The following is a 19,090-nucleotide window of genomic DNA, read 5'->3' on the forward strand; positions in this document are numbered from 1 at the left end:
TGGCAAGATATTGCTGCCCGGGTAGAGAACCTGGTTGTAAAGGTACGCCATGTAGATGCTCATGTGCCCAAGAATCGGGCTACTGAAGAACACCAAAACAACCAGCAGGTGGATCAGGCTGCTAAGATTGAAGTGGCTCAGGTGGACCTGGACTGGCAACATAAAGGTGAATTATTTATAGCCCGATGGGCCCATGACACCTCAGGCCATCAAGGTAGAGATGCAACCTACAGATGGGCTCGTGATCGAGGGGTGGACCTGACCATGGACACTACAGCACAGGTTATTCATGACTGTGAAACATGTGCTGCAATCAAGCAAGCCAAACGGTCAAAACCTCTTTGGTATGGAGGACGATGGCTGAAATATAAATATGGAGAGGCCTGGCAGATTGATTACATCACACTCCCTCAAACCCGCAACGGCAAGCGCCACGTACTTACAATGGTGGAAGCAACCACCGGATGGCTGGAAACATATCCTGTGCCCCATGCCACCGCCCGGAACACTATCCTGGGCCTTGAAAAGCAAGTCTTATGGCGACATGGCACCCCAGAGAGAATTGAGTCAGACAACGGGACTCATTTCCGAAACAACCTTATAGACACTTGGGCCAAAGAACATGGTATTGAGTGGGTGTATCACATCCCCTATCATGCACCAGCCTCTGGAAAAGTTGAACGATACAATGGACTGTTGAAGACTACACTGAAAGCAATGGGTGCTGGGACATTCAAAAATTGGGATACACATTTGGCAAAGGCCACCTGGTTAGTCAATACCAGGGGATCTGCCAACCGAGCTGGACCTGCCCAATCAAACCTGTTACGCACTGTAGAAGGGGATAAAGTTCCTGTAGTGCACGTAAGAAACATGCTGGGTAAAACAGTCTGGGCTACTCCTGCCTCAGGAAAAGGCAAACCCATTCGTGGAATTGCTTTTGCTCAGGGACCTGGATGCACTTGGTGGGTAATGCAAAAGAATGGGGAGGTCCGGTGTGTACCTCAAGGGGATTTGATACTGGGTGAGAATAGCCCATGAGTTGAATTGTAGTATGTTAATTATTATATAATAATGTATGTCATCACTACCATGATTGCTATATATCATAGATGAAAATGGTGATTAATTAGAATGTATTGGACAGAGTGTAACCTGAGCATGACATAAATGGTATGGAATAAGGGGTGGATATCTGTCCTGGTTCCAGTTAGGACAGAGTTAAGTAGCTCATAGTAGCTGGTAGGGTGCTATGTTTTGGATTAGGATGAGAAGAGCGCTGATAACATGCTGATGTTTTAATTGTTGCAGAGCAGTGTTTACACCAGGCCAAGGACTTTTCGGCTTCTTGCTCTGTCCTGCCAGCGAGCAGGCTGGGGGTGCAGCAGGAGCTGGGAGGGGACAGACCCAGGACAGCTGACCCAAACTGGCCAAAGGGGTATTCCATACCATCTGACGTCATGCTAAACAATATATAGGGGTGGCTGGCCGGGGTGGGGGGGCCGGCTGCTCGGGAATAGGCTGGGCATCGGTCAGCGGGTGGTGAGCAATTGCATTGTGCATCACTTGTTTTCTTACACATTATTATTGTTAATACTATTACCATTATCACTATTATTATTATTATTGTTATTATTATTTTCCTGTCTTAATAAACTGTCTTTATCTCAACTCACAGGCTTCACTTTCCCGTTTCTCTCCCCCATCCCAGAGAGGGAGGGGGGAGGGTGAGCGAACGGCTGTGTGGTGTTTAGCTGCCAGCCGGGTTAAACCACAACAGATTCCAAGACGCCTCATCACCCATCATAGAAGAACTCGTTGAATTCCACGACCACGCCCTAATCGTTGCCCTAGCTATCTGCAGCCTAGTTCTCTACCTTTTAGCCCACATACTAACAGAAAAACTCTCGTCCAATGCTGTAGACGCCCAAGAAGTAGAGCTGATCTGGACAATCCTACCTGCTATCGTCCTGGTACTCCTCGCCCTCCCATCCCTACAAATCCTCTACATAATGGACAAAATCGATGAACCAGACCTCACCCTAAAAGCCATCGGCCACCAATGATACTGAAGCTACGAATACACAGACTTCAAAGACCTATCATTCGACTCCTACATAGTGCCCACCCCAGACTTACCCAACGGCCACTTCCGACTGCTAGAAGTTGACCACCGCGTAGTTATCCCAATAGAATCCCCCATCCGCGTGATCATTACTGCAGGAGACGTACTCCACTCCTGAGCAGTCCCAACGCTCGGAGTTAAAACAGACGCAATCCCAGGCCGACTAAACCAAACTTCATTCATTACCACCCGGCCTGGGATTTTTTACGGACAATGCTCAGAAATTTGCGGGGCTAATCACAGCTACATACCCATTGTAGTAGAATCAACCCCACTCCCACATTTCGAGGCCTGATCGTCCCTTCTATCATCATCCTAATCATTAAGAAGCTATGCAACAGCACTAGCCTTTTAAGCTAGCCAAAGAGGGACTTCCCCCTCCTTAATGATATGCCACAGCTTAACCCCGCACCATGATTTTCAATCATAATTATAACCTGATTAACCCTAGCACTCCTCATCCAACCAAAACTACTAGCCTTCACCACAACCAACCCCCCATCAAATAAGACCTCCCTCACTACCAAACCCACACCATGATCCTGACCATGAACCTAAGCTTCTTTGACCAATTTTCCAACCCCAATCTATTCGGCATCCCCTTAATCCTACTATCCCTACTCTTCCCAGCCCTACTATTCCCGTCCCCAAACAACCGATGAATCAACAACCGCCTTTCTACTATCCAAACATGACTCCTTCACCTAATCACAAAACAACTAATAGTCCCACTCAACAAAAATGGCCACAAATGAGCCATAATATTTACATCCCTAATAATCATACTTCTTACAATCAACCTTCTAGGCCTCCTTCCATATACATTCACCCCAACCACCCAACTATCTATGAACATAGCCCTAGCCTTCCCACTATGGCTCGCCACACTACTAACAGGCCTACGAAACCAACCATCAGCCTCTTTAGCCCACCTATTACCCGAAGGTACCCCTACACCCCTAATCCCCGCACTAATCCTGATCGAAACAACCAGCCTACTAATCCGCCCCCTAGCCCTCGGAGTCCGCCTTACAGCCAACCTTACAGCAGGACACTTACTCATCCAACTCATCTCTACAGCCTCCATTGCATTAATACCCACCCTTCCTGCAGTATCCATCCTAACAATAATCATCCTACTACTCCTAACCATCCTAGAAGTAGCAGTAGCCATAATCCAGGCCTACGTCTTCGTGCTCCTTCTAAGCCTATACTTACAAGAAAACATCTAATGGCACACCAAGCACACTCATACCACATAGTTGACCCAAGCCCTTGACCAATCTTCGGGGCAGCTGCCGCCCTACTCACAACCTCAGGATTAATCATGTGATTCCACTACAACTCATCCATACTACTAACCCTAGGCCTCATCTCAATACTCCTAGTAATACTCCAATGATGACGAGACATTGTACGAGAAAGCACCTTCCAAGGCCATCACACTCCCACAGTCCAAAAAGGCCTACGATACGGCATAATCCTTTTCATCACATCCGAAGCATTCTTCTTCTTAGGGTTCTTCTGAGCGTTCTTCCACTCGAGCCTGGCCCCAACCCCAGAACTAGGAGGCCAATGACCCCCAACAGGAATTAAACCACTCAACCCGATAGAAGTCCCCCTACTAAACACAGCCATCCTACTAGCCTCAGGCGTTACCGTAACGTGAGCCCATCACAGCATCACAGAAGGAAACCGAAAACACGCCATCCACGCCCTAACCCTAACGATCCTCATGGGATTCTACTTCACAGCCCTACAAGCAATAGAATACCACGAAGCCCCATTCTCAATCGCCGATAGCGTCTACGGATCTACCTTCTTCGTTGCCACTGGATTCCACGGACTCCACGTAATCATCGGATCCTCCTTCCTGACCGTCTGCCTCTTCCGACTGATCAAGTTCCACTTTACATCAGACCACCACTTCGGATTCGAGGCAGCAGCCTGATACTGACACTTCGTAGACATCATCTGACTATTCCTCTACATAACCATCTACTGATGAGGATCTTGCTCTTCTAGTATATTAATTACAATTGACTTCCAATCTCTAGAATCTGGTATAAACCCAGAGGAGAGCAATGAACGCACTCATGTTCATATTCGCCCTATCATCAATCCTAAGCGCCGCCCTAACCGCATTAAACTTCTGACTCGCCCAAATAAACCCCGACTCAGAGAAACTCTCACCGTACGAATGTGGATTCGACCCACTTGGATCTGCTCGATTACCATTCTCAGTCCGATTCTTCCTCAGTAGCCATCCTGTTCATCCTATTCGACCTAGAAATCGCCCTCCTACTCCCCCTGCCATGAGCCGTCCAACTCCAATCCCCCCTAATGACCCTCACCTGAACTGTAGTGATCCTCCTTCTCCTAACACTCGGACTGGCCTACGAGTGAATTCAAGGGGGCCTAGAATGAGCAGAATAACAGAAAGTTAGTCTAACCAAAAAGATAGCTGGTTTCGACCCAGCAGATTACAGCCAACCCTGTAACTTTCTTATGTCGCCCCTACATTTAAGCTTCTACTCAGCCTTCATTTTCAGCGGACTAGGGCTAGCCTTCCACCGAACCCACCTAGTATCCGCCCTACTATGCCTTGAAAGCATAATATTATCGATATTCGTAGGCCTATCAATATGATCCATCGAAAACCAAGTCTCCTCATTCACCATGGTACCAATTCTCATGCTAACCTTCTCAGCGTGTGAGGCGGGCACAGGCCTGGCCATCCTAGTAGCCTCCACCCGCACACATGGCTCCGACCATCTACACAACCTAAACCTCCTGCAATGCTAAAAATCATCCTACCCACAATCATACTTCTTCCAACAGCCCTGCTGTCTCCACCAAAATTTCTATGGACTAACACCACCTTATACAGCCTCCTAATCGCTGCCCTAAGCCTACAGTGATTAATCCCAACCTACTACCCCTACAAATTTTTATCCAACTGAACAGGAATTGACCAAATCTCATCCCCCCTCCTAGTACTATCCTGCTGACTACTCCCACTCATAATCATAGCAAGCCAAAACCACCTGCAACAAGAACCCCTACAACGCAAACGAATCTTTATCTCAACCTTAGTCGCAGTCCAGCCATTCATCCTACTAGCCTTTTCCACCACAGAACTAGCACTATTTTACATCTCATTTGAAGCAACCCTCATTCCCACCCTAATCTTAATCACCCGATGGGGGAACCAACCAGAACGCCTAAGCGCTGGCATCTACCTGCTATTCTACACGCCAGTAAGCTCTCTACCCCTGCTAATCACAATCATACACCTATACGTGAAAATTGGCACCCTGCACCTGCCAACCCTACAACTAACCCACCCAACCCTATCCACCTCATGGACAGGAATACTATCAGGTCTAGCACTGCTCATAGCATTCATAGTAAAAGCCCCACTATACGGCCTACACCTCTGACTGCCAAAAGCCCACGTAGAAGCACCCATCGCAGGCTCAATACTCCTCGCCGCCCTACTACTAAAGCTAGGAGGATACGGAATTATACGAGTCACTCTATTTATGGGCCCACTGTCCAACCTCCTGCACTACCCCTTCCTAACCCTGGCCCTATGAGGCGCCCTAATGACTAGCTCAATCTGCCTACGACAGACAGACCTAAAATCACTAATCGCTTATTCATCCGTTAGCCACATAGGCCTAGTTATCGCCGCAGGAATAATCCAAACCCACTGATCATTCTCAGGGGCAATGATCCTAATAATTTCCCATGGACTAACTTCCTCCATACTATTCTGCCTAGCCAACACAAACTATGAACGTACGCACAGCCGAATTCTACTACTCACACGAGGCCTACAACCTCTCCTACCACTCATAGCTACCTGATGATTGCTGGCCAATCTAACAAACATAGCCTTACCCCCAACAACAAACCTCATAGCAGAGCTAACCATTATAATCACCTTATTCAACTGATCTGCCTTCACGATCATCCTAACAGGAATCGCAACCCTACTAACCGCCTCCTACACCTTATTCATACTACTAATGACCCAACGAGGCTCAATCCCCTCCCACATCACATCTATGCAAAACTCAACCACGCGAGAACACCTGCTCATAACACTCCACATTATCCCAATATTCCTCCTAATCCTCAAACCCGAACTGATCTCCGGAATCCCCTCATGCAAGTATAGTTTAAACCAAACATTAGACTGTGATTCTAAGAATAGAAGTTCAAACCTTCTTACCTGCCGAGGGGAGGGTTTAACCAACAAGAGCTGCTAACTCTTACATCTGAGCCTAAAACCTCAGCCCCCTTACTTTTAAAGGATAACAGCAATCCACTGGTCTTAGGAACCACCCATCTTGGTGCAAATCCAAGTAAAAATAGTGAACCCCACACTACTAATCAACTCCCTCACACTACTCACGCTGACAATCCTCCTAACCCCAATCATCCTGCCATTTCTATTTAAAAACTTTAAAAACACCCCACAAGCCACCACCCGCGCTGTTAAAACCGCATTCCTAATTAGCCTAGCCCCTACAACCGCATTCATCTACTCGGGAGTAGAATCTGTCACCTGCCACTGGGAGTGAAAATTCATTATAAACTTTAAAATCCCCCTGAGCCTAAAAATAGACCAATACTCAATAACATTTCTTCCAATCGCCCTATTTGTAACATGATCAATCCTACAATTCGCCATATGATACATGGCCTCAGAGCCATACGTAACAAAATTTTTCACCTACCTACTGACATTCCTAGTCGCCATACTCCTCCTAACAACCGCAAACAACATATTCCTCCTATTCGTAGGCTGGGAAGGAGTACGAATCATGTCCTTCCTTCTCATCGGCTGATGACAAGGCCGAGCAGATGCCAACACCGCCGCCCTACGAGCCGTAATCTACAACCGAATCGGAGACGTCGGACTGATCCTGAGCATAGCATGACTAGCTTCAACATTCAACACCTGAGAGATCCAACAAGCCGTACACCCCCACCAAACCCCAATCCTCCCCCTCATAGGATTAATCCTCGCAGCCGCAGGAAAATCCGCCCAATTTGGACTCCACCCATGACTGCCCGCAGCAATAGAAGGCCCCACCCCAGTATCAGCCCTACTGCACTCCAGTACCATAGTAGTAGCCGGAATCTTCCTGCTCATCCGCATGCACCCCCTGCTAGCCACCAACCAGACAGCCCTAACTGCCTGCCTATGCCTAGGTGCTCTATCAACCCTATTCGCTGCCACATGCGCCCTAACCCAAAATGACATCAAAAAAATCATTGCTTTCTCAACATCCAGCCAACTAGGACTAATAATAGTCACTATCGGACTAAACCTCCCACAACTAGCCTTCCTACACATCTCAACCCATGCCTTCTTTAAAGCCATACTATTCCTATGCTCAGGGTCTATCATCCACAACCTAAACGGAGAACAAGATATCCGAAAGATAGGAGGCCTACAGAAAATACTCCCAGTCACTACTTCCTGCCTAACCATCGGAAACCTGGCGCTGATAGGAACCCCATTCCTAGCCGGATTCTACTCAAAAGACCTCATCATCGAAAGCTTAAACACATCATACCTAAATACTTGAGCCCTACTCCTAACCCTTATAGCCACAGCATTCACCGCAACCTACAGCATCCGCATAACCATCCTAGTCCAAGCTGGACAAACCCGAATCCCCCCAATAGTATCAATAAACGAAAACAACCCACTAATCACCGCCCCCCTAACCCGACTCGCCCTAGGCAGCATTACAGCAGGAATAATCATTACCTCTTTCATCACACCAACCAAAACCCCCCCAATAACCATACCCCTTATCACCAAAACTGCTGCCATCCTCATAACAATCCTAGGAATCATCCTAGCCCTAGAACTATCGAACATAACACACACCCTCACTCACCCCAAACCAAACCCCCTCATAAACTTCTCCTCTGCATTAGGGTACTTCAACCCCCTAGTACACCGATTCTTCTCCAAAAACCTACTAGAAAAGGGACAAAACATTGCCCTACACTTGATCGACCTCTCCTGACTCAAAAAAATAGGGCCAGAGGGCCTTGCTGAACTACAAGTAGCCGCAAGCAAAGCCGCAACCTCAATACACACAGGGCTAATTAAGGCCTACCTAGGATCCTTCGCCCTCTCCATCCTGGTAATAATCCTAATAACACACAGACTCACTAATGGCCCCTAACATCCGCAAATCCCATCCCCTACTAAAAATAATCAACAACTCCCTAATCGACCTACCCGCCCCCTCCAACATCTCTGCCTGATGAAACTTCGGCTCCCTTCTAGCCATCTGCTTAGCCACACAAATCCTAACAGGCCTGCTACTAGCCATACACTACACCGCAGACACTTCACTCGCCTTCTCCTCAGTAGCTCACACATGCCGAGACGTCCAGTACGGATGGCTCATCCGCAACCTCCACGCCAACGGTGCTTCGCTCTTCTTTATCTGCATCTACTTACACATCGGACGAGGCCTCTACTACGGCTCCTACCTATACAAAGAAACCTGAAACACAGGAGTAATCCTCCTACTCACCCTAATAGCAACTGCCTTCGTAGGGTATGTCCTACCATGAGGACAAATGTCATTCTGAGGGGCCACCGTAATCACCAACCTATTCTCAGCCATCCCGTACATTGGGCAAACTCTAGTAGAATGAGCCTGAGGAGGATTCTCAGTAGACAATCCAACCTTAACCCGATTCTTCGCCATCCACTTCCTACTGCCCTTCCTAATTGCAGGAATCACCCTAGTCCACCTAACCTTCCTACACGAATCAGGCTCAAATAACCCACTAGGAATCGTATCAGACTGCGACAAAATCCCATTCCACCCATACTTCTCCATTAAAGACAGCTTAGGGCTTACCCTAATAATCACCCCTCTAATAGCACTAGCCCTATTTTCACCGAAACTCCTGGTTCTTGGAATCCTAGTTGGGAGTGGTTGGCCACATGAGATGTACAGGATTTTTACCTGTGATTTAGTCTTGACAAGGCTATGTAATTGGTTTACTAACGTCTCATAAGAAAGAAGCATGAGCGGTTAATGCAGTTGGCTTGAAACCCATCCCCAGTGGTGCCAGTGCACTCTCTGAACTCACTGAAGTGCATCCCCAGTGGTGCCAGTGCACTCTCTGCACTCACTGCACTGCATTCCCAGTGGTGCCAGTGCGCTCTCTGGAGTCACAGCACTGCATCTCCAGTGGTGCCAGCGCACTGTCTGGACTCACTGCAGTGCATCCCCAGTGGTGTCAGTGCACTCTCTGGACTCACTGTACTGCATCCCCAGTGGTACCAGTGCACTCACTGGACTGACTGCACTGCATCCCCAGTGGTGCCAGTGTGCTCTCTGGAGTCACAGCACTGCATCCCCAGTGGTGCCAGTGCACTCACTGGACTCACTGCACTGCATCACAGGTGGTGCCAGTGCACTCTCTGGACTCACTGCAGTGAATCCCCGGTGGTGCCAGTGTACTCTCTGCAGTCACTGCACTGCATCCCCAGTGGTGCCAGTGCACTCACTGGACTCACTGGACTGCATCCCCAGTGGTGCCAGTGAACTCTCTGGACTCACTGCACTGCATCCCCAGTGGTGCCAGTGTACTCTCTGGACTCACTGCAGTGCATCCCCAGTGGTGTCAGTGCACTCTCTGGACTCACTGCACTGCATCCTCTGTGCTGCCAGTGCACTCTGTGGACTCACTGCAGTGCATCCCCAGTGGTGCCAGTGCACTCTCTGGACTCAGTGCACTGCATCCCCAGTGGTGCCAGTGCAATCTCTGGACTCACTGTAGTGCATCCCCAGTGGTGCCAGTGCACTCTCTGGACTCACTGCAGTGAATCCCCAGTGGTGCCAGTGCACTCTCTGGACTCACTGTACTGCATCACCAGTGGTGCCAGTGCACTCTCTGGACTCACTGCACTGCATCCCCAGTGGTGCCAGTGCACTCTCTGGACTCACTACACTGCAGCCCCGGTGGTGCCAGAGCACTCTCTGGACTCACTGCACTGCATCCCCAGTGGTGCCAGTGCACTCTCTGGACTCACTGCACTGCATCCCCAGTGGTGTCAGTGCACTCTCTGGACTCACTGCACTGCATCCTCTGTGCTGCCAGTGCACTCTCTGGACTCACTGCACTGCATCCCCAGTGGTGCCAGTGCACTCTCTGGACTCAGTGCACTGCATCCCCAGTGGTGCCAGTGCAATCTCTGGACTCACTGTAGTGCATCCCCAGTGGTGCCAGTGCACTCTCTGGACTCACTGCAGTGCATCCCCAGTGGTGCCAGTGCACTCTCTGGACTCACTGTACTGCATCACCAGTGGTGCCAGTGCACTCTCTGGACTCAATAAACTGCATCCCCAGTGGTGCCAGTGCACTCTCTGGACTCACTGCACTGCAGCCCCGGTGGTGCCAGTGCAATCTCTGGACTCACTGCACAGCATCCCCAGTGGTGCCAGTGCACTCTCTGGACTCACTGCACTGCATCCCCAGTGGTGCCAGTGCACTCTCTGGAGTCACTGAAGTGCATCCCCAGTGGTGCCAGTGCACTCTCTGGACTCACTGCACTGCATGCCCAGTGGTGCCAGTGCACTCTCTGGACTCACTGCACTGCATCCCCAGTGGTGCCAGTGCAATCTCTGGACTCACTGTAGTGCATCCCCAGTGGTGCCAGTGCACTCTCTGGACTCACTGCAGTGCATCCCAAGTGGTGCCAGTGCACTCTCTGGACTCACTGTACTGCATCCCCAGTGGTGCCAGTGCACTCTCTGGACTCACTGCACTGCATCCCCACTGGTGCCAGTGCACTCTCTGGACTCACTGCACTGCAGCCCCAGTGGTGCCAGTGCAATCTGTGGACTCACTGCACTGCATCCCCAGTGGTGCCAGTGCACTCTCTGGAGTCACTGAAGTGCATCCCCAGTGGTGCCAGTGCACTCTCTGGAGTCACTGCACTGCATGCCCAGTGGTACCAGTGCACTCTCTGGAGTCACTGAAGTGCATCCCCAGTGGTGCCAGTGCACTCTCTGGACTCACTGCAGTGCATCCCCAGTGGTGCCAGTGCACTCTCTGGACTCACTGCAGTGCATCCCCAGTGGTGCCAGTGCACTCTCTGGACTCACTGCAGTGCATCCACAGTGGTGCCAGTGCACTCTCTGGACTCACTGCAGTGCATCCCCGTAGGTGCCAGTGCACTCTCTGGACTCACTGCACTGCATCCCCAGTGGTGCCAGTGCACTCTCTGGACTCACTGAAGTGCATTCTCAGTGGTGCCAGTGCACTCTCTGGACTCACTGCACTGCATCCCCAGTGGTGCCAGTACACTCACAGGAATGACTGCACTGCATCCCAGTGGAGCCAGTGCGCTCTCTGGACTCACTGCACTGCATCCCCATTGGTGCCAGTGCATTCTCTGGACTCACCGCACTGCACCCTGAGTGGTGCCAGTGCACTCTCTGGACTCACTGCAGTGCATCCCCAGTGGTGCCAAAGCACTCTCTGGACTCCCGGCACCGCATCCCAAGTGGTGCCAGTGCACTCTCTGGGCTCACTGCAGTGCATCCCCAGTGGTGCCAGTGCACTCTCTTGACTCACTGCACTGCATCCCCAGTGGTGCCAGTGTACTCACTGGACTCACTGCACTGCATTCCCCAGTGGTGCTAGTGCACTCTCTGGACTCACTGCAGTGCATCCCCAGTGGTGCCAGTGCACTCTCTGGACTCACTGAAGTGCATTCTCAGTGGTTCCAGTGCACTCTGTGGACTCACTGCACTGCATCCCCAGTGGTGCCAGTGCGCTCTCTGGACTCACTGCAGTGCATCCCCAGTGGTGCCTGTGCACTCTCTGGACTCACTGCACTGCATCCCCAGTGCTGCCAGTGCACTCTCTGGACTCACTGCACTGCATCCCCAGTGGTGCCAGTGCACTCTCTGGACTCACTGCAGTGCATCCCCAGTGGTGCCAGTGCACTCTCTGGACTCACTGCACTGCATCCCCAGTGGTGCCACTGCACTCTCTGGACTCACTGCAGTGCATCCCCAGTGGTGCCAGTGCACTCTCTGGACTCACTGCAGTGCATCTCCACTGCTGCCAGTGCACTCTCTGGACTCACAGCAGTGCATCCCCAGTGGTGCCAGTGCACTCTCTGGACTCACTGCAGTGCATCCCCAGTGGTGCCAGTGCACTCACTGGACTCACTGCACTGCATCCCAAGTTGTACCAGTGCACTCTCTGGACTCACTGCACTGCATCCCCAGTGGTGCCAGTGCACTCTCTGGACTCACTGCACTGCATCCCCAGTGGTGCCAGTGCACTCACTGGACTCACTGTACTGCATTCCCAGTGGTGCTAGTGCACTCTCTGGACTCACTGCAGTGCATCCCCAGTGGTGCCAGTGCACTCTTTGGACTCACTGAAGTGCATTCTCAGTGGTGCCAGTGCACTCTCTGGACTCACTGCACTGCATCCCCAGTGGTGCCAGTGCACTCTCTGGACTCACTGAAGTGCATTCTCAGTGGTGCCAGTGCACTCTCTGGACTCACTGCAGTGCATCCCCAGTGGTGCCAGTACACTCACTGGACTCACTGCACTGCATCCCCAGTGGTGCCAGTGCACTCTCTGGACTCACTGCACTGCATCCCCAGTAGTGCCAGTGCACTCTCTGGACTCACTGCACTGCATCCCCAGTGCTGCCTGTGCACTCTCTGGACTCACTGCACTGCATCCCCAGTGGTGCCAGTGCAATCTCTGGACTCACTGCACTGCATCCCCAGTGGTGCCAGTGCACACTCTGGACTCACTGCACTGCATCCCCAGTGGTGCCAGTGCACTCTCTGGACTCACTGCACTGCAACCCCAGTGTTGCCAGTGCACTCTCTGGACTCACTGCACTGCATCCCCAGTGGTGCCAGTGCACTCTCTGGACTCACTGAACTGCATCCCCAGTGGTGCCAGTGCACTCTCTGGACTCACTGAAGTGCATCCCCAGTGGTGCCAGTGCACTCTCTGGACTCACTGCACTGCATCCCCAGTGGTGCTAGTGCACTCTGTGGACTCACTGCAGTGCATCCCCAGTGGTGCTAGTGCACTCTCTGGACTCACTGCAGTGCATCCCCAGTGGTGCCAGTGCACTCTCTGGACTCACTGCACTGCATCCCCAGTGGTGCCAGTGCACTCTCTGGACTCACTGCAGTGCATCCCCAGTGGTGCCAGTACACTCACTGGACTGACTGCACTGCATCCCCAGTGGTGCCAGTGCACTCTCTGGTCTCACCGCACCGCATCCCCAGTGGTGCCAGTGCACTCTCTGGAGTAACTGCAGTGCATCACCAGTGGTGCCAGTGCACTCTCTGGACTCACTGCACTGCATCCCCAGTGGTGCCAGTGCACTCTCTTGACTCACTGCACTGCATCCCCAGTGGTGCCAGAGCACTCTCTGGACTCACTGCAGTGCATCCCCAGTGGTGCCAGTGCACTCTCTGGACTCACTGCAGTGCATCCCCAGTGGTGCCAGTGCACTCTCTGGACTCACTGCACTGCATCCCCAGTGGTGCCAGTGCACTCTCTGGACTCCCGGCACCGCATCCCCAGTGGTGCCAGTGCACTCTCTGGGCTCACTGCTGTGCATCCCCAGTGGTGCCAGTGCACTCTCTTGACTCACTGCACTGCATCCCCAGTGGTGCCAGTGCACTCACTGGATTCACTGCACTGCATCCCCAGTGGTGCTAGTGCACTCTCTGGACTCACTGCACTGCATCCCCAGTGGTACCAGTGCACTCTCTGGACTCACTGAAGTGCATTCTCAGTGGTGCCAGTGCACTCTCTGGACTCACTGCACCGCATCCCCAGTGGTGCCAGTGCACTCTCTGGACTCCCGGCACCGCATCCCCAGTGGTGCCAGTGCACTCTCTGGGCTCACTGCTGTGCATCCCCAGTGGTGCCAGTGCACTCTCTTGACTCACTGCACTGCATCCCCAGTGGTGCCAGTGCACTCTCTGGACTCACTGCACTGCATCCCCAGTGGTGCCAGTGCACTCTCTGGACTCCTGGCAACACATCCCCGGTGGTGCCAGTGCACTCTCTGGACTCACTGCACTGCATCCCCAGTGGTGCCAGAGCACTCTCTGGACTCACTGCAGTGCATCCCCAGTGGTGCTAGTGCACTCTCTGGACTCACTGCACTGCATCCCCAGTGGTGCCAGTGCACTCTCTGGACTCACTGCACTGCATCCCCAGTGGTGCCAGTGCACTCTCTGGACTCCCGGCACCGCATCCCCAGTGGTGCCAGTGCACTCTCTGGGCTCACTGCAGTGCATCCCCAGTGGTGCCAGTGCACTCTCTTGACTCACTGCACTGCATCCCCATTGGTGCCAGTGTACTCACTGGACTCACTGCACTGCATTCCCCAGTGGTGCTAGTGCACTCTGTGGACTCACTGCAGTGCATCCCCAGTGGTGCCAGTGCACTCTCTGGACTCACTGAAGTGCATTCTCAGTGGTTCCAGTGCAGTCTGTGGACTCACTGCACTGCATCCCCAGTGGTGCCAGTGCACTCTCTGGACTCCCGGCACCGCATCCCCAGTGGTGCCAGTGCACTCTCTGGGCTCACTGCAGTGCATCCCCAGTGGTGCCAGTGCACTCTCTTGACTCACTGCACTGCATCCCCATTGGTGCCAGTGTACTCACTGGACTCACTGCACTGCATTCCCCAGTGGTGCTAGTGCACTCTGTGGACTCACTGCAGTGCATCCCCAGTGGTGCCAGTGCACTCTCTGGACTCACTGAAGTGCATTCTCAGTGGTTCCAGTGCAGTCTGTGGACTCACTGCACTGCATCCCCAGTGGTGCCAGTGCACTCTCTGGACTCCCGGCAACACATCCCCGGTGGTGCCAGTGCACTCTCTGGACTCACTGCACTGCATCCCCAGTGGTGCCAGAGCACTCTCTGGACTCACTGCAGTGCATCCCCAGTGGTGCTAGTGCACTCTCTGGACTCACTGCACTGCATCCCCAGTGGTGCCAGTGCACTCTCTGGACTCACTGCACTGCATCCCCAGTGGTGCCAGTGCACTCTCTGGACTCCCGGCACCGCATCCCCAGTGGTGCCAGTGCACTCTCTGGGCTCACTGCAGTGCATCCCCAGTGGTGCCAGTGCACTCTCTTGACTCACTGCACTGCATCCCCATTGGTGCCAGTGTACTCACTGGACTCACTGCACTGCATTCCCCAGTGGTGCTAGTGCACTCTCTGGACTTGTTGTCGACGGAGGGAAGACACAAACGCTCAATATGAGTGTTAAGTATGCTTCAGCTTTAATGGATAGCTCAATTGTCTTTTATCGTGTACAGGATAATTAGCTCATACATATTGCAAAAGCCAAGCTCCTTATTGGTAAGCGTCATCTACTGCCCTATCTGTTAGTTCCGCATTCTTCTATCCGCTAGTTCCCCTTTCTAATCTAACTATAACTCCCAGGGCAGTATGCCCTCTACTATCATTGTTTCTAATTGCCTGGGATTTCTCACAAGAGTTCCCAGACAAGCTGCCTGGGATTTCTCACAAGAGTTCCCAGACAAGCCTTGCGTACGTGCCTTTGCTCTTGTTTTTCTAGACCAGCTGGGTGCGGTAATCCGCCATTTCCTTATCTTGCAGCTGCATGATATCAATGTGATTACGCGCAGCGAGCCAGTCCTCAACAATTCCCCCGTTTTTATTTTGAACCAAAAGCTTTCTATAGATTTTTCTATCAATCACCGCACACACTGCAATAAGCAAGGTACAATAAGCAACAGGGTCAAAAATCTCATGCAGAACTACGATTGTAAAGTAGTGTGCCTACTAGAATCTACATCAGTCAACAAGCCACTAAGCGCTAGGAATGTTGCTTCGCAGCGATACTGCTTCTTACTCGCACAGCACAATCACACAATCACACAATCACGCAGAGAGGCCTCTTGCACTTCTCATTCATACCACAAGACAATATCACTGAAAATAATTTGTGTGCAGCTTCAGGAGGTCCTTGTCTGCTCCCGTGGTGAGCGGCTGAGAGTGGAGACCCCTCCGAGGAAAAAATGCTCGGGGTGCACCTAGGGGCGTCCGTTCCACAGTCGATCCCACAGCCGAGCAGAGCGGCTCCTGGCGCAAGGAAGGATGCTATTATAGTTTGTATAATGACAGCAAAGAGATGCATTGCAATAAGGAGCACGTGTGGCATTGACCCCTTTTTTTTTTTTTTTTTTTTTTTTTTTTTTTTTTTTTTTTTTCTTTTTCGAGCAATTACACCTTACACATGCTATTACTGTTGCTAGAAAAACCCTACTAGTTAACTGCTCGAGCCTTTTTATTAGGCAACTAAATACTACTCGCGCCGCTACTATAATTAGGACAATTATTAGCAGTAAGCGTAGCCCTTCTTTTATCAGACCCAATATCCAACCCCCCATGTTCCCAAACCAATTTGCAAACAGTCTATCAAGCCAATTATCTTGGACCACTATCTTCTTGGTGTGGTCTCTCAGCCATTTCAGTTGCTCGTGGATTGACTCGCCATGGTCCGAGAGATTAAAACAGCACATTCCTTCGAGCTCTTCACACCCGTGGCCCTGTGCCAGCAGTAGAAAATCAATCGCCGCTCTGTTCTGTAACACAGCGTGTCGCAAGCTGTCCAGGTCCTGGGCCATTTCTGTGAGCATCTGCGTAGTCACATTTAATGTTTTCACCACTGTACTTCAAATCTACATTTTACAAAGTGACCAGCAAGTGTGCCACATTAACTGACCAACCTCTGAGATTTTACCTTTCATACCAGTGTCTTCTTGGGCTCTTTTAATTAAACACGTTTCTCATTCAAGTGAATTGAAATGCTTCAGTTGGTTTTATTCTCAGGAGCCTCATAAAAAACAAAGATATTGCACCCTCTTTGTTCAGTCATTCAATGTTCGTCTCTTTCACAGCAAATAATTACTTCATTGAAGTTAAAACTTCCAAACATAACTTACTAATAGTCTCCAATTTCAGCTCAGATCACTCGTTGAAAATACTCTGCTAAATACAGATAACTTACAATAACTTTAACAGTTAATTGTCCATAACAAACACCATGGTTTTTCTCCAGACCAATGTTCAAATTTTAAGACCACCCTTTAATATTTCTATGTACAGGTGAAAAACAGTCTTCAATTTTCTAGTCTTGTTTTAAATATAAAAGTTGGAAGGGACATTCAAGTTTCAAGTCTCCACACTGAACTTAAAAAAAAAAAAAAATCATGTGGAGGTAAACAAACCAAGTTGTATACTCCAGGAGGTAGAGGCCTTCAATTTGTGTTCATATATACATATGCACAGAATTCAGTGTTCCAACAGAAAAAGAATTAGCCAAAAAGTAATAAAAGTTATTTACTACTGTGACATTTCAAGACTTCCACAGCTTTGCCTAAAGACACAAACACAATTAACATAATTCCCTATGTGCTTTTTTTTTTTTTTTTTTTTTTTTTTTTTTTTTCTTTCCTTTTTTTTTTTTTTCTCTCAACTGTCCAGTGCAGGAAAAAATTCTCACAAAATTTCACAGACCTAAAATGTGCAAGCTAGTTTCTCTCTCTCCCTTTTTTTTTTTTTTTTTTTTTTTTTTTTTTTTTTTTTTCAAATGTCACATTTGCTTGTTTTACAGCCCAACAAGCTAGTTTCCCTAGACTAGCCATAGCATGAGCCACAGCCACTCCAGGCACAAGTGCCGCTGAAAAGAACCTTTCAGCAGGACCCCAGAGTTCGACCTGGTTATCGCAGTCACTCCCCAAAGTTTTTGAGACTGCGTCTCGTCCGTCGTTTCCATTGTTGAGTAATGTTTCGCAATTCTTGACTGTGTAGGTCAGGGGCAAACAAAGTCAAGCGTCCCAAATAGCATGGCCCCCCGTGCGCATTTGCTGGGATTCCCTGCCAGGCTCGATCTCCACAGATCAGGAATATACCAGGTGGTAAGGCCTTAGCAGTTTGCCTTGGCCATGTGCTTGACTTGTTCCCGTATGCCCCCATGGTGGTGTTGGTGGTGTCGTTGTACCCGCAATAGCTGCTATTAGCTTCGAACCCCCTTGTGTGAGAGGTCACATTAGTCCATTGAGTCATATTTTGTTTTCCTTTATTCCACATAAAGCACGTCTGTGTCCAGTTATTACTGGTGTTCCCTACCGCCACTGATCCCAACAAATCCAGTTCCTGGGGATCCCATGGCAAGCTCGTGTTCAGAGCCACTAGCGCCGCCACAACGGCGTCGGAGAGGTTGGACGAAAGATCGAACAAATCAGTACTTGCGGAATATGGTGCTAACAGTTGTTTCAGCTCCTCCTTGTTCCCTATTGGGACCCCGAACAAACAGGTGCGGAAGGGATCAGTCGCTTTGGCAAGAGACAGGCAGAATTGAGCCAATCGAGTTCCCTTCGGTATATGTAGCGGAGGGAACATGGCTGATACCATAATTTGTATCTCCCCAGTAAAGTCCTTATCAATAAGTCCTGTTAACACTAAAGCCCCATTTAATGTCGCCGATGACCTTCCAATCAGAAGTGCTCCAACAGGCTCATTATTAATTTTTACAGGTCCCATAACGCCTGTTTTCACCCCAACAGGCTTATTGTCCATCAAAGTCACATTTACTGCGGTTGCCAAGTCCAATCCCCAGGCTCCCTCTGGTGGCTGGTTGGAGGTGAAAGGATTCGTCTCGGTTGGAGTCTCCGCAGCTGCCGCCGCTGTTGAGGGGAAAGCCGCTTTTTGTGTCATCGCGGGGCGGCGGTTCCCGCTGGTCTTCCCGTTTCCCTGGGTCTTCCGCCGGCAAGCGGTTTCATTATGCGTATCAGATCGGCAAGAGGGACACCACACATTAGCCGTCCCACATTGCCTCTTTATATGACCCGCGATGCCACACCGATAGC

General features: G+C 50.5%; 1 long non-coding RNA gene across 1 annotated transcript; it reads right to left on the reverse strand.

The window, feature by feature from the left end:
* Positions 1–15,452: 15,452 nt before the first annotated feature.
* On the reverse strand, positions 15,453–18,494 carry LOC308187310. Its single transcript, XR_013944599.1, has 2 exons — positions 15,710–18,494; positions 15,453–15,674 (listed from the first exon to the last, which is right to left on the reverse strand). It is a non-coding gene; the product is annotated as an uncharacterized lncRNA (long non-coding RNA).
* Positions 18,495–19,090: the final 596 nt, after the last annotated feature.

Source organism: Anser brachyrhynchus (genome assembly GCF_964034855.1).
Source record: "Anser brachyrhynchus genome assembly, contig: SCAFFOLD_64, whole genome shotgun sequence".
Lineage (NCBI taxonomy): Eukaryota > Metazoa > Chordata > Aves > Anseriformes > Anatidae > Anser > Anser brachyrhynchus.